Below are 14,472 nucleotides of genomic sequence, written 5' to 3'. Positions count from 1 at the left end.
AGACGCGAGCTATTGAGATTTGCAAATGCATGAGCCGCCTGGGCACAATGCAGCCTCTTCCACTGCTATTAGATGTTTTGATATTAACACAGTTATTGAATGGCACGGCTGTGTCTTGTTCATTTGCAGACAGACCAGACCCAAAGTGTTGCAGGCGGAGTCTTTGTAGTGCTACGAGTCTTTGTGTGATGTGTTGCGTTTGATGTTTGATTTAAAGTTATTGCCAAACGCTGTTTACGCCGCCGAGGACATTGATTTATTACAGGAGAACAAAACTTCTGATTGCCTGTTCGGTTTTATGTTATTCCATATTTTACTGTTCACACTATTACTGTTCGCCCCCTTCACCATCCACAACCCAGTTCAGGTTATTATGCTGACTCATTAAATATGGACCAATCCGTTCCATTTGAAAAGACAATATAACTGAAAGACGCGTTCAAGAAAACTTAAATCAAAAATAAATATTGGCTTCTCATCCTCACTCTAATGACCGGACGACAAATTAATTGAAGTCGGAAGTTGGATTTCTTCAATCGGAGAAATCCCCTTAAAACACTGGATTCGGCGATCCAACAGAAAAAGTCGAAGCTCACCGACCGATCCCAACATTTTAAAATGTTCTGAAAGCGACTATTTGTTATCTGATGGATATCTGATGGTTGTTTGTCCCAAAATAACATTTGGGTCTATCGGGTTATAGTGTCTGACACCCAAAGAGAACCTGGGGTTTGACATCACTCCCAGCTTTGCCCTCTGGGGAAAAAGCGATGGCTGCCACGTTGGGGTCAGTATTTTACATCATCGCCACCATGTTGTGAGAGGCAGCTATGTTGAGATACTCCCACTCCCTAAATGATTATTGGGTAGTTTTTGTAAACATTATATATTTTGGAGTGGAGATGTTTATTATTGTCTTACTGATTTACATCATTGCTACAATAGTGAACAAAATTAGTTCAATGTGATTGATTTTTAGTTAAGTAAAAGAAAAAAAACTTGCACTAGCTTGTGCCGAGTACTTCGCCAGTTTTTTATGCCTAAAAACACAATATTAAGTTTTTAAGTGTAAATACTTCTTACACCTAATAATTAGGTGCATGATTGTCCCATCTTTGCATTTCTTATTTCAACCTGTGAAATGAGAAGGTTCCTGATCAGGAGAAATTACATGGTACAAAATGACGTTGTTTGAACAACGTTGAGTCTCCTGGTAGAAGCGGCAAGAAAAGCCATATAGGCCAAAGAAATACTCCAAATTGGGTTTGTGTTTCACAATCAATTCCAGCTACAAAAGTTTTCAAGGATGCAATACCAAGGTGCTTGCTAATAACGCCTACGTTGCTCAACAAATATTTTAGAAACGGTGTACGCTGGCAGGCACACAATGTTTTAGGTCTGCAGCTTATGCAATAAGCAGGGTAATGTGTAGGGAGCCGTTTATAATTGCATTTGGCCTTCAGGCTTACTTTCAGTAATGACCAGAGCTGCAAGAGTACCTCACTTGGCAACCTGTAGCAGATCAGAGGGCCGCGTTGTTTGCTGCCAGTGATAAGCTCGTCTTAAATCATAAGTGCTCGTTTCAGTCGGCCGTGAAAGCGAGGCTGCATTACCGGCTGACGTTTGACGTATTGATGTTATTGACTGATGGACAGATCATTTCGTCCTGATCTCTGACAGATTAGCCGCCAAACACATCACGAAGCAGCCGCGGCTTAGCTTTTTGAAACAGGCCGAGGAGACGATGCGTGGAAGATAATCGCAGCAGGCAAATGAGAAATGCATATCTGCAACATCACAGCTCCACCTTATGTCTTTGTTTTCCCCATCACATGCTCCTCTACGTGGCTGCAGAGCAGCTTCGCAGAATTGGATGGACGTGACGCCGTTTGAGATCGGCGAGGGGCTGCTAGTGGCTCTGAGTGTCGGCGCTTTCTGCTCGCATGGGGACTGTGAGGACTTCCTGTCTATAAAACGCAACGGCACCGCCATTATATTCACGACAGCACAGTCATTAGAGGAGTGACAGCCTTCGCCTGCATCCATTGTTGCTACTGGAGGTGAAAGAATTTTGACAACTGTGTGTGTGCATGTGTGTGTGTTGGGCAGCAGGTGGGAATCTGTGAGAACAAAGAATCCATCTTAAAACAGATATTAGCGCTAAAATGAAAGCGATTTTGCCATGAAGCATCTGTACTCAATATTGATTTGGAGTTAGAACAAAATTTGTAATTCCTGCTGTATTTTTTGCAGAGTGGCAAAACAAGACAAGCCACATAAAATGTGGAAGATGTAATTGAAACAGAAAATGGACTAGCATATTTAAACGGCAGGTTAAGAACTGAGCTTCAAGAAAAAAATTATGGGGATCTTCACGCTGAAGTGCATTTCGGTTTAAAGGAAGTTGAAAATGCCTTTTAGCGAGGCGTAGAAACAGAATTACATTCATATATGTGGGAGGGAATAAAACAATGATTAACCGCTGTGCTGATGTAGCAGGAAGCTGAACATCTATGGGAATGGCTGTGACAGAAAATATGCCTATATGATGAGAAAAGATGGCGTAAAGGAAGAAAATGAAACAAGGCTAAGAACAGAACCCAGTGGAACGCCATGTTTTAGAGCCACTGAAGATGTATATTATAATATGTATTTTTTCATGTGCCTGTGTCAGGTATTTTAATAAGCTCCCTGGTTTTGTTTATTTATAGCATTTTGAAGTGGTGGAAGAGCCATTGTGGCTTTTGTTGGTGCATGACTGACAATTCATTAGTTGGAACATTTGCAGGGTAACCACACATTAAGCTGCTGCTTAAAACTTCAAATTCCACCGGATCGGTTTCTTCGTAGGACTTTGGTTTGAGCGACAGAAGGCGGCTCTCTTCCCACGTCTCCACAACCCGGTTGCAACCCGTTTCCAAGTCGCAAAATTCATTCCCCCCGTAATCGTGTTGTAAGTTCTTTCATTCTGCTAATAAACAGCCATTAACCTAATCCACATGTAAATTAGGGCGTCGCCTCGGCTTCGCTGTGCGACTTCTCGAGCGGTTATTAGCGTATTTCACTGGAGGAGAGTTGGCAACGCCGTGTTTTGTGGATTTATCCAGACATTTATTGTAAACTTCCCCGCCACCCTGCGCGGCAGAAGCCCGGGTTTTACGAGTTGCTGTTTATCTGGCGGGGCGGGAATGACAGGATCAGCACATGCTCCTCAAACCGAAACGCTTCCAAGGCAAATAAAACATGAAGGGAGATGAAAACATTTCCAGTTGTCTTGTAATTGCTGCTGATTCTTGCTACGCTGACTGCAAAAAATGCATCATATTTGATTTAGTAGTGAGGCATTACAACCCACCAGGGAGTTGTAAATACTTTCACTTTTAGCATAAATATGTAAAACAAAAATATCCTTCATCCAGCTCATTCATTTTGTTCAACTGAAAGAAATGGTGTGAGTAGTGGGTAATGTATTGACTGATAATTAGCTTATTAGTAGATATAATATACATTTACACATCCCTTTAATGAAGGACAGGCTTGGCTCTATTTTTGAGTTTTATATTTGGAAAATGCTGTCTGTGTTGCTTATATTGTTGGCAGATGCAATTTTGTCTGTTTGAAGCGGCCAAGGCAGCTGTTTGTGAAGATCGATGGTGACATTGGAGTGGGGTGGCACATCATTCAATTTAGGCCTCCATTTCCAAGCTCGGTTAGCCGTCCACCAGCAGTCAGCTGGAGCGCGTCTCTGTTAGGGCTCTGTGGAAAGAGGAGGACAATTAAAGGAAAGACGTTGCTGCTTAGTTTCAACCAGATGTTAGCAGGTGCGTCTTCTCCGTTCCAGAAAGTAATTTTATGCTTTTTCTTTGATTTGGACATTAAAAAGCTAGTTTTACACGTTTGAAAAACACACTTTTTCTGCCTGTGTGTTTGAGTGAAAACTGTAAATCCTACTGCTGAATGCTGCGTTTAAAAAGGCACAGAAAGTGAAACTGAACCATTAAAATGATTAGCAAAAAGAGAAGCGTTGCTTTGATAATATCGAATGTTTTTTTTTTTGTTTTAGCTTATATTGTGACTAGATCAATGACATTTTTAAAATGTTAAGTTAACAGCATTGACAAACCATTTACAAATTTAGAGACGTTTGACCAAAAGACATCATGCTAACATATTCACTTAGCTTCCAGCAAGCTAATCGACTCTGTTAGCATCCTGCGTTTAGGTTTATGGTGTTTTAGTCAGTTTGGTAGAAAATTAGTTTAAAAAAATCAACCACTACTACAGAAACATATTAAATGTGTGGTTAAAATATTAAATAGTTATCTAAAAATGATGTACAACCACTTAAATAAGAGCTATTTACTACATAAATAATTAGCTAACTGCAACTGAATCATTCAAAAACTGTCTTACAAGTGATGGATGTAACTTTTGATAATGAGTGATATGAATCAACTGGGAGAAAAGTCTTGCCGTAAGGCTGCATAAAGTTTAAAAAAAAGTCTCAGTATGTGACATACTGAAACACTGAAATGTACGTTTTTTTTAAAAAAAGAGAGCTATTTGTTAGCTTTTATAAGCTAACTGAAATTGAGCCATGGTTGATACTTGTCATAAGTAAAGTGGGAAAATCACATGCCGTGATAACGGGAACTCAATCCCTGGCAGATAAACGATGAGTGTTGGTGAAAGCTCTATTACGATGCAGCGACGCTTCGAAATACACGACTTTGCTTCTCGTACGTCCAAATGTTCCTGCAGCTTAATGTTGAACGTCCACCCCTTGCAGGAACAGACACCAATAGTTTAAAGCTACTTGTGAGAGCAAACTCAGCTGGAGCAGAATCGCAATTTGTCTGTCTCAAAAGAGTCTGTTCTTTATTTTATTTTATTTTTTTTTGCCTTCGGCAATATTTTCTTGTTCGTACATGAGATTGCTGTGTTGGGAGACTGAAACAGTTTTAATATTCATCCCATCTTCCTTTCAGTAACAGGCTGAGGCTACAGATAGGAAGGAAATATATTATAAAACGTGCAGTTTTAAAAACAAGTTAGCTGAATTAGAAGACACGAGTATCTTTTTTATATATGTATATATAAATCTCACAACACATTGCTGCATAAGACTGGTATACGAATCACTTTGCATATTTCTTTAATCTAACAATCTCAGCCTTGATAGAAATGCAGAGTTTTAATCTGGACATATACGTGCTGAAACATTGTGAGATATCATTTTTGTCCCTGGCAGTTTATTAATCATCTACATGTGTAATAAAAGAAAAAAATGATATTGTGGTCTGAGGTGAAGCTCATACTGACTAACACTTGTCTGACCAATTTCAACAAAATCAGTTTATTTAAAAGCAGAGGCATTTAAAATGCTGTGACCTTTAGCTGTTGGTACAAAAACCAGAAGTAGCTGATGGGGCTTGCTTTAAAATATGAACTAAATAAGAGACGGAGGAAGCTTTTTCCAGCCCAAAAGGACTGACATTTGTTGACATTAAAGCAAATAAATCCAGCAGAATTCAGTAAGTGCTGTTTAATCATCTGCTAAGCCAGTGTCTCAAAGAATCCAGTCTCTTATGAACAGACTGTGTGCACATCATTAGTTTTATTTGTAATGCAGCACAATGTACGAGGTACATTAAACAACTTTAATGTCCATTACTCAGATTACTTAATGGTTATCCAAATCAGATCAGCATAAATCACATTTCTCCATTAAGGTTTTCACAGTTTTAAAGGAAGGGGGAAAGACTTCTTAGATTTTAAGAAATTAATATATTTCCACAGGCATCGAGCTGATTAACGACCCTAAAAGTTAATTCACTCCCACTTTCTGATATCAAGGTATTATTTTGATGCTTATGTAGGAGTTTATGAACTAACTGTAAAAGGAAATGAAGGGACTCCAACTAAGGGGATTGTTGCTTTGGCTTTGGAATGAAATTAGTTTTCTCACTTTGGATTTGAAGCAAATTTATTAATGCTAAAGAAAAAACAATAAAAAAATTACTAAACAGGTCTGAGGTGAGGGAAAAAAAACACAAAAAAGGCATCTTGCAGTGTTTATTAAATATGGACCTAATACGTATAATCTGCCATTCGCATGTTTATATTTTTGTTTGGGCTGAAACCCCACACCCTAAAAACAGCAGTTATTAAAAAAAAACAACAAAAAAAAACATACCACCACCCGGACATTTTTTGGAAATAAGTTCATATGTTTTATGAAAAATGAGCTCCAGCACATTTTGGTCAGCTGTTTTTTTTCGCTGGAAGCTCTGTACAATGGCCGCTGGAAAAGACAGGTGTTTTGCTGTTGATTTATCATTCAGAAACCACTTGCTGCATTGTTGTTGGCTGTGCAGAAGGCTCTACTTCTGCTTTTCAGAGATGTATAGTTGTATAATTGCAGCTGTTTTCACAAGCACTGGGACTGATGGAGGGCCATGGCCAGCAGCAAAATAGATGGATTTAAAGTGACTGAAACAGCTAATTTTAGTTAAAAAAAGAGCTAACATCTCATTTAAGAAGAATTTTGTGCAAAAATGTCTACTGAACATGTTTGCATGGCCCACAGGCCTTTTCTAACCTGTTCAAGAAAGCATAATGGGTTTAAACATCTTTGTGAACACACTGTGTTAAACAGTCATCACAGGTTGACAGGATGATCAGTCCAGGTTGAATCAATCAGGTCAAGTTTCTTCACTGGATCAAAGCTCCCTGCATAATTTGGTGCAGACAAGATTTACACTAACAGGGATCAATCAGTCAATCAAAAACAGAATTTTTGCCAGCCAATGAGAAAGGGGGAAACTGATCTCAACCAATCACAAGAGTTATTCCTGAAGGGCGGGTCTAGGAAATAAAAATAAAACTCAAGATGTTGATATGACAAAAATTCAACATTATTTGATATATCTCTCTGACGTGCACATAAAATGAATAAACATAATCATAAAACAGATAATCATGGGATATTGGTATTCTGAAATCTCTAGATGAGTCTCTTTGGCTAGGTTAGTTCGCGCCACTTTGCGTAATTAGTCTGCTGCCAAAATACCCAAATAAAACGGGATAAATCGGCTGCAACCTCGGAAGCTCAATGTATAAAATATTTATATTTCCTATAAAGCGGAACATGAGCTGCTAGCTTGTTGCGTGTCCGATATGGAAGGCTGTGAATCAATAAGCGTTCTGCGGCGAAGCACAGAATATCAGCTTTCCTCCCGTCAAATACAATGTACGGCTTGTTTTAGACATATGAGGCATTTTCAAATAAGCTCTTCGCACTTTTCTCAGAGCAACTATGAAAATCCAGCTCCGATGCCGCAGGTTGATTGATGCCGTAAAAGTCAGAGCCATGGCATCAGATTCTGGGCGGCGTGCTGTTCGTCCCGCCAGCGCCATTAGAGGTGCACAACTTCTCCCACCGCTCCATCATTTGTCACGTTCAGGCAGGAAGCAGTATTTTCTCCAAGATGTTGGGGTTTCGCAGTAGCCGTAGTTGGCTTGTCGTCACGTTCTAACAGGTACAGTACACAGAGTTTGCCTCGGCGCTTGACTCTACACGCTCTCCAAGTGTTCACTGCCAAGCGTGGCACAGAAAAGAGACCTCTCACGTCGCCCTCTTTCACTGGCGGTGATGAATTTGTTCTTTCATTGCGTTTTGAAACCTGCCTGTCATCGCTGGCATGAGAAGCAGGGGCCCGTTTTCTTCCTAATTGGAGAGAGAGAGAGAAAAAAGGAAAAAAAGAGAGAGAGAATCTGGACCCAAAAGGATGCCTGTTTTTTGTTCAGGCTAAAATGAATTTTTGTTCCTTGCGAGGAGCTTTTCTTTCTGCAGAGGAGCTTTATTTCCCCCGCAGCCCATCCTAATTAGTCAGAAGAGAACTGTAATAAATACTGCAAGAGGGCCGTGAGTAAAGCGTACGGCCCTCTGCAAACAAAGCAATTGGACGTCTGCATAAAAAATCACGTTTGTAGCGAATGCTGAGGAGAACCCTGAGGTTTGCTCATTTGGGCTAATGCATTAAGAATCTCAATGTTGTGGCCGGCGCGCTTTGCTAACAACTCTGAAATATGTCACGCCTCTCCCGTTTCACCCCCGTCCTCCTCGCCTTCCTTCTTCTCTTCTGTGCCGTTTGCCTTCTGATGTCGACCTCGCTCCTTTCGAGCTGCCATGTTTTTTTGTTATCATCGCAGAGACAAATGAGAAACGAGAGAGGGAGAAAGCCTCGGGGCTCGTGTCCTCACATCATCGCCACCCCCTTTATCTCTCCCCGCTCTCCCTCTCAATCCGCCATCTCTCCGTCTTCCTGAGTGACAGCTGGCAGCCAGTAGGGTACAGCCGGCGTGCCAGCCCAAACGCATATATTTGCCAACTGACTTGAGAAAATACACATTTGAACGTGAATGACTCATGCACGCTGCAGCTCCGTGTCTCCAAATGATGCTTTCCTTTATTCTCCCTCTCTAGTTTTTCTGGATACATATGCAGGGAACATATTACCCTCCCCGCTACCCACAAGCGCTTGTGGTCACCAAAACATGCGAGGAACACATTTACAAAAAGCCTCTAACTGAGTCCCGAATGAAGCCGTCTGGCGACAGAGGCCTCGCGTAATATGAAACATTACCAGCAACAACATGTCGAGATGAAAACTGGGTTGGAGGATGCCAAAGCTTCTCTCCGCAATTATCGGAACCAGTGTGTTCAAAAAAATTATTCTGGAGACCGGGTGACCCCAAGATGCCACACACTTGTAGTAACAGTGAGGATAAAGTAAATGTCTTCCTCATTGTGCATGATCGTAAGACTATAACATAGATCCTCATGTCGCAGCTTTAATCTGTCTGACTGTAGATATGGGTGATTTTAGGGGATGAGCTCATTTGTAGCAATGACCTCGCTGTCGATGACACACATCTGCCTAACCGGAATGACATGTTCTCTTGTCTTTCCTACGTTTAGGCGTCTATGGAAAACGGGTCTGTTTTTAGTGTCATTTTCTTTCTGGAAAACTAGATATAAAGGTTAAATGGAAAAATACCTCAGAAGTAATCCTAAATGAAATTCTTAATGAATTTTTATCTGCGTGCTGATCTCTGATTTTTGTAAGGCATTGAATTGGCATTGTTGCAAACTTGTGTTTCTTTGTCAGAAAAGATATGTGCTCTGGCTTTTTGCCATCCACACCAGAAAAGTCTAGTATTTCTGCATCTTACAGTAGAAATTTGCACAGTTAGCATGGCTAACACCTCGACAACCGCTGTCTCTGTGTGTTTTTCCTAGATAATATAGATTCTTACTTCTGCTTGGAGATTACAATAGACTGCTGTCCAAATCCATCTGAAGGCTAAGGAAATAGAGCCACTGAGCTATAATGACTTTATCCTTCCTGTTATCTGTTCTAAGTTTTGCTCTCTCTCTTTCTTTTTCACATGTCACTGTTATAGAAAACATAGTTTGCTCTACAAAAGCTTCTTTCATGTTTGTACTTCCCTTGACCTCACAGATGCTGAAGAAAAGCTAACATTCGGTCGTCTTTCTCTTGTAACAACTTCCACAAGGAAGAGTGTTGTCGTCATGGTGATTTTGTGGCGGGCAGCATTGTGCTTCCATCAGTCGAAAATGATCTGAGCGATGCGTTGCGGCTGACCGAGCTGAAAGTTGACAGATGATTTCTCCGTTCTTCTCCATCAATGTGATTTTTTTTAACCTCCAAATTTAAGATTATATTCTTAAAAACTTCAGTGATCAAGTATCTTGCAGTTTGAATAAACAAATGTTGCTGTCTATATTTGTTTTGAAGCCTTTAGTTATTGCTTTTAGTCAAAGCAATAGCAAAATTCTTCAAGTTGCTTTATGTCAGAGTAGCTTTTCACATTTTCTCACATTTATTAAATTGACTAATATTGACATATATAAAGTATTCCAAGTTTTATAGTCTCATCTTGAAATATATTTTAATCTGCTGAAATCGCTTTCAATTAACAATTTGAAGGGTGTTTAGTTAGGATGAGACGACTGATGTCCAAGTTATCTTGCGGGATCTTGCAATGATAATTTTGTGCTTGCTGGATATTAAAATCTTGGCAGATGGACAAACTGTTCTGCGAGCGCGAGAAGGAAAGCCGTCCAGACTCTGCCTGTTTGTTTAGACTCTTTCAGCCATGCGCCGCTTTCCATTAATCCGAGCACCCCGGGGCTTTGCTGTAGCGTTCTGCGAGGGTAATCTTACTGGGTCTCACATGCGGTGTTAGGATTTATAGTGCGGACCACCGTAGTCCACACTGCGTGTTGTGATGTCAGCTGAAACACACACAGTAGAGGGAGGTCTTAACTGAATATAAATCTATGGAGTTCAATCCGTGCTGTGGCTTTCTTTACTGTTGTTGTTTTTTTTCCCCACAAACTTGAACAAAAGCAAACAAACGTACACACACAATGGCAACAGACATTTTCCCAAAATGTTTGGATAAAGTTGATTTATTTATTACATGTGATGAAAAAGCACCTTTCCAATTCTTAGACATCTTGCTTTCTCTGATAATTTGTGGAAAGAACATCATCATAAATACAAAACTTACTTAAGTAGGTAAAAGCTAATTACCTTCTTATCAAGAGGATTTTTTTTAGCTTCTGTTTATTGGATTTGTGTGAGGTCTGTTTATCTTTTCTTTTTTTTTTTCCGTAACGGGAATGATTGCTGATCGAATCAATCGATCGAGTTTATTTGAGTAGCACATTTCTGCAACTAGACAGTCCAACCTGCTTGGAAGGTCCATCAAAGTCATTTTTTGTTTTCCGTTGCACTGGAGCCAACCCCTAATTGAATTACGCCCCGGGTGGAGAGTACCAATGTCTGAATCTGCAGCCGCTTCCACCGACAGGCTTGGAATCAGGTCCACAAGGTGATTCTGAATAAACAGTTTTGCTATTCATGACTTGGACGATCATATTTATTTCACTGAGTCTTAAATGGCTTCAGAAACGGAGGCTTTGAAGCTACTTTCTTTAATTTCCACATTTTAAGAAAACTCCCAAAGGCAGTCGGCTTTATTTTCTCCACCAAATTGGAATTGACAATTGGGTCAGGTTCTTTGATGATGGAGGATGAAAAAGCAGTCCGGGATATCTAGGATCTGATTAGTGTTTCCTGGAAACCCGATTGCTCAGTGTTACAGCGATTGGAGGTTTGGAGGTCATCAACTGCAAACAGGAAATAACGGGACACCGGATTAGGCGGAACATGGATGGAGTGTAAAAAGAAAAATAAAACCATAAGAGGCTGTACACAGACGCACGCATGTGAACAAGTAGCGAATATTTCTGTGTAATCTGGGATTGTGCTACTTCCACAGGGAGATGTAAGACAGAAAAAAAGAAAATAAAATACACAGACAGGAAAAAGAGACTTAAAAAACGAGGCTGAAAGTTGAACCTTGAGGGATAAAGCAAGACATTAATGAAAGCCAAGGAATGCAGAGATTTGTTTTGCTTTGACAGGACAGACAGTCGAGGATCAAACCAGAGCCTGAGACTGAAACCACTGCTGCAGTAATCTGCTGGAATCAATTCAAAGACATTTCTGCACAAATCGGATGTTTGGCTGAATATTGTTCTTGCATTTAGCGTCAATTCAGCAGGCAGCGGCTCTAGCAGTTACCACAGTAACAGTGGATATGTATGTGATTGCAAACCACCAAGAAAGTGTTTTTTTTACATTCCCTGTGACATTATAACACTGCATTACTCTGAAAAACTGTTGACAATTTGCTTTTTGGTAGAAGTTCAGTTCAGCTGGGGAAGAAAAGGCTTGTTCTCTGATTTTTGTGTCATTTGTTGAGAGATGCAAGATGTGTCTAATAATCAGTATCAGAATATAAGCTAAGAGAAAAGATGTTCTTGTACAAGATTTAATGCACATTTCTAGAAGTTGAAAGGTTAGGCAGAATTTCATCTTTATTATTTTTAAACATAAATGTAATAAGGTTTTGATATTGCATGATTACTGCAGTAGATTCAAGGCTTTCTACTAATTTTTTAAATCATATTTTCTTGACGACGCCACAACTTTTAAGGTAATCTAAGCAATAAATGAACATATAGGCATGTGAACCGTTCATGTTGGAAGGGGAGAATAAGGATGGATCATGAGTGGGTTACTAAATGGCAACATTTATATTATTTGTAGGAATTGTACAAATTAGGACCTTAATGGTTCTTGGATTTGTTGCACAACTTAAATAGTTTTTTTCAATACCAGCTGATCTCATACAAGAGGTGAATGAGAACCGAAGCCCATTGAATAAGAAACTGTTCAAAATCCCAACAGATTATGAACATACACATGTTAGCTGTTTGTTTCCCATTGGACAAAAGTCCAATATCCAGTCAGCATTTGTTGCATTTGTGCTTTTATTGCTACAAGTTGACTGTTTTTCAGGTCCAAGGATGTTTCCGTCTTCTCTTTAATCAATCAATCAAATTTTATTTGTATAGCACATTTCAGCAGCAGGGCATTTCAAAGTGCTTTACATAATAAACACAAAGTCATGCAACATAGAATCAATAATCAAAAACTACAGTAAGTCAAGTGCCATAACGATTCAAATAAAACAATTGCAGCACTTTCAGCCAATAATCCTTAAATCTATAATTGATTACGTGTCAAATCCAACTCTGAACAGGTGCGTTTAAAGTCGAGATTTAAAGGCAGTCAGTGTTTCAGCTGTTTTACAGTTTTCTGGAAGTTTGTTCCAGATTTGTGGTGCATAGATGCTGACTGTTTCTAATAGCCAATTGGTGTTTGCATGCTTCCTCAACGCAGTGGCTTCTTCTTCTTTGGCCCAGTTTGGCCTTTGCCCCTGTGTAAAGCGTTATCAAAAGGCACTTTTAATTTTTTTAAAATGTTCACTTCAAATCATCTTAATACTTGCTCATTGTGGCTTCAATTTGACATTCTGAGTGCCACTTCCTTTTTGTTACCTCACCACAAGGTGTCACTGTTGAGCAAAAAATACAGTAGTCCAGCAGAAATGGCTGCAGAAGAAGACGCGACAGGAAGCACAAAAAAAGAAAAAGAAATGTAACACTTACACGCTCATTATCCTAATTTAAATTTGTTGCAGTTTTTAATGAGTGTTACTAAATATACAACCATGACAGAATCACTGCCAGGGATAAATATCCTAACGTTGTCAGAGCCACAAAACTAAAAACATAGACATATGCAATCGCAGTTAAATCTATTTAATAAAGAAAAAACATTAAATGGTAAAACAAAAGAAAGCAACTGCTCACGCTACTTTTCTCTTTCTATATCTTATATGTGTGTAGTCAAACCAAAACTCAAGAATTGTTTTATTTTGCGTGCTGAGACAAAAGATCCTCCAGGATCAAAACTTTACTGACTCCTTGCTGCAAACTGTCAGTGACTCTGATGGTCAACCATAACCAGAGATGCTGCTCTCCCCTCAAGTCGTTCAAGTCACACTTAGGTTTCAGCGGGCACTGGGATCCCATTTTACGAGCCCACCGATCAATCAATCCCGTAATTCAATCCTGCAGTCAATCATGTTTGAATGAATAATTCACAAACCATCGCAGAAAGCTCTGGGAATTGGCTCGCAGACAGGGCACTGCCCTTTAGCTGCAAGGAGAGCTGAATGGAGTCAGCCCAAAACCAGAGGACAAGAAAAATGCCTCAGAGAAATGTGGACGTTTGTGTTAAAATGTCCAAATCAAACCGACTCATTCAGGCAAGTGCACATATTTACATCGCGCTTTGATTTCAAACTCTATTAGTTTTGCTAGCAGGACTCCTTCCTTCCTTTCTTTTCATTCACTTTTTTCCTCTCCTCCTTTTAGCTCACGAACAAAATGCTTCTCCAAGCTTAAATGACTGCTGCTTGGTCTGATTGCTACTCTGTGCTACTATAAGGACCCCATTCCTCTTATCCGATTTTATACAAGTGGGATTTTAATTGTCGTGCTTTAACAAGATCTCAAGGCACGATATTAAAAAAACCTCCGTATACGTTACAGTTTCATGACTGTACAGATTGAAATTATGTTGCGTTGGATATTGGTATATATCATCTGCTGTAATGAAGTCTCAGTGTGACATTTAGCAGAATAGTTTGACTGATTAATAAGACGCATACAAGGGAAGTCTTCACACTACTGTCAAAAATAAATTAATTAGTGTGCGGTATATTCAGAGGAATTAATTAAAGCACAAATATGAATAAAAAAAAGTTCCAAAATCATCATCCCTCACCGTATGTTGGCCACGTTCACCGGCTCTCCCTTGCAGAACTTGCATCAGATTGTGAGGACATTTCTTTTCCACAGCTCATGATTGCACAGTGGAGATTTACGAGCCTGACCCGAACCCGACCCGGGTCGGGCCAAATTTACATCCTTGCTGGTCAAGTTGGGCTCGGGCTTCTGCG

At 39.8% G+C, this 14,472-nt stretch overlaps 1 protein-coding gene across 6 annotated transcripts in view; it reads left to right on the top strand.

Annotated features, from left to right (window-relative positions):
* The window catches only part of flrt1a (fibronectin leucine rich transmembrane protein 1a), a 54,743-nt gene that overhangs the window by 3,647 nt on the left and 36,624 nt on the right, over nt 1-14,472 (top strand). Inside the window, exon 1 of one of the 6 annotated variants that reach the window (XM_055043400.1) lies at nt 3,766-3,821. The exons of the other annotated variants lie outside the window; for them this stretch is intronic. The gene's annotated coding sequence lies outside the window, so the exon portion shown is untranslated. Of the gene's footprint in view, nt 1-3,765; nt 3,822-14,472 lie in introns of those variants that run through there. 6 annotated transcript variants of the gene reach the window in all.

Source organism: Poeciliopsis prolifica, unplaced genomic scaffold (genome assembly GCF_027474105.1).
Source record: "Poeciliopsis prolifica strain line A6 unplaced genomic scaffold, Auburn_PproV2 SCAFFOLD019, whole genome shotgun sequence".
Taxonomy (NCBI): domain Eukaryota; kingdom Metazoa; phylum Chordata; class Actinopteri; order Cyprinodontiformes; family Poeciliidae; genus Poeciliopsis; species Poeciliopsis prolifica.
The sequence above is the reverse complement of the archived record's forward strand: the minus strand, read 5'-3'. Positions and strand labels throughout refer to the sequence as shown.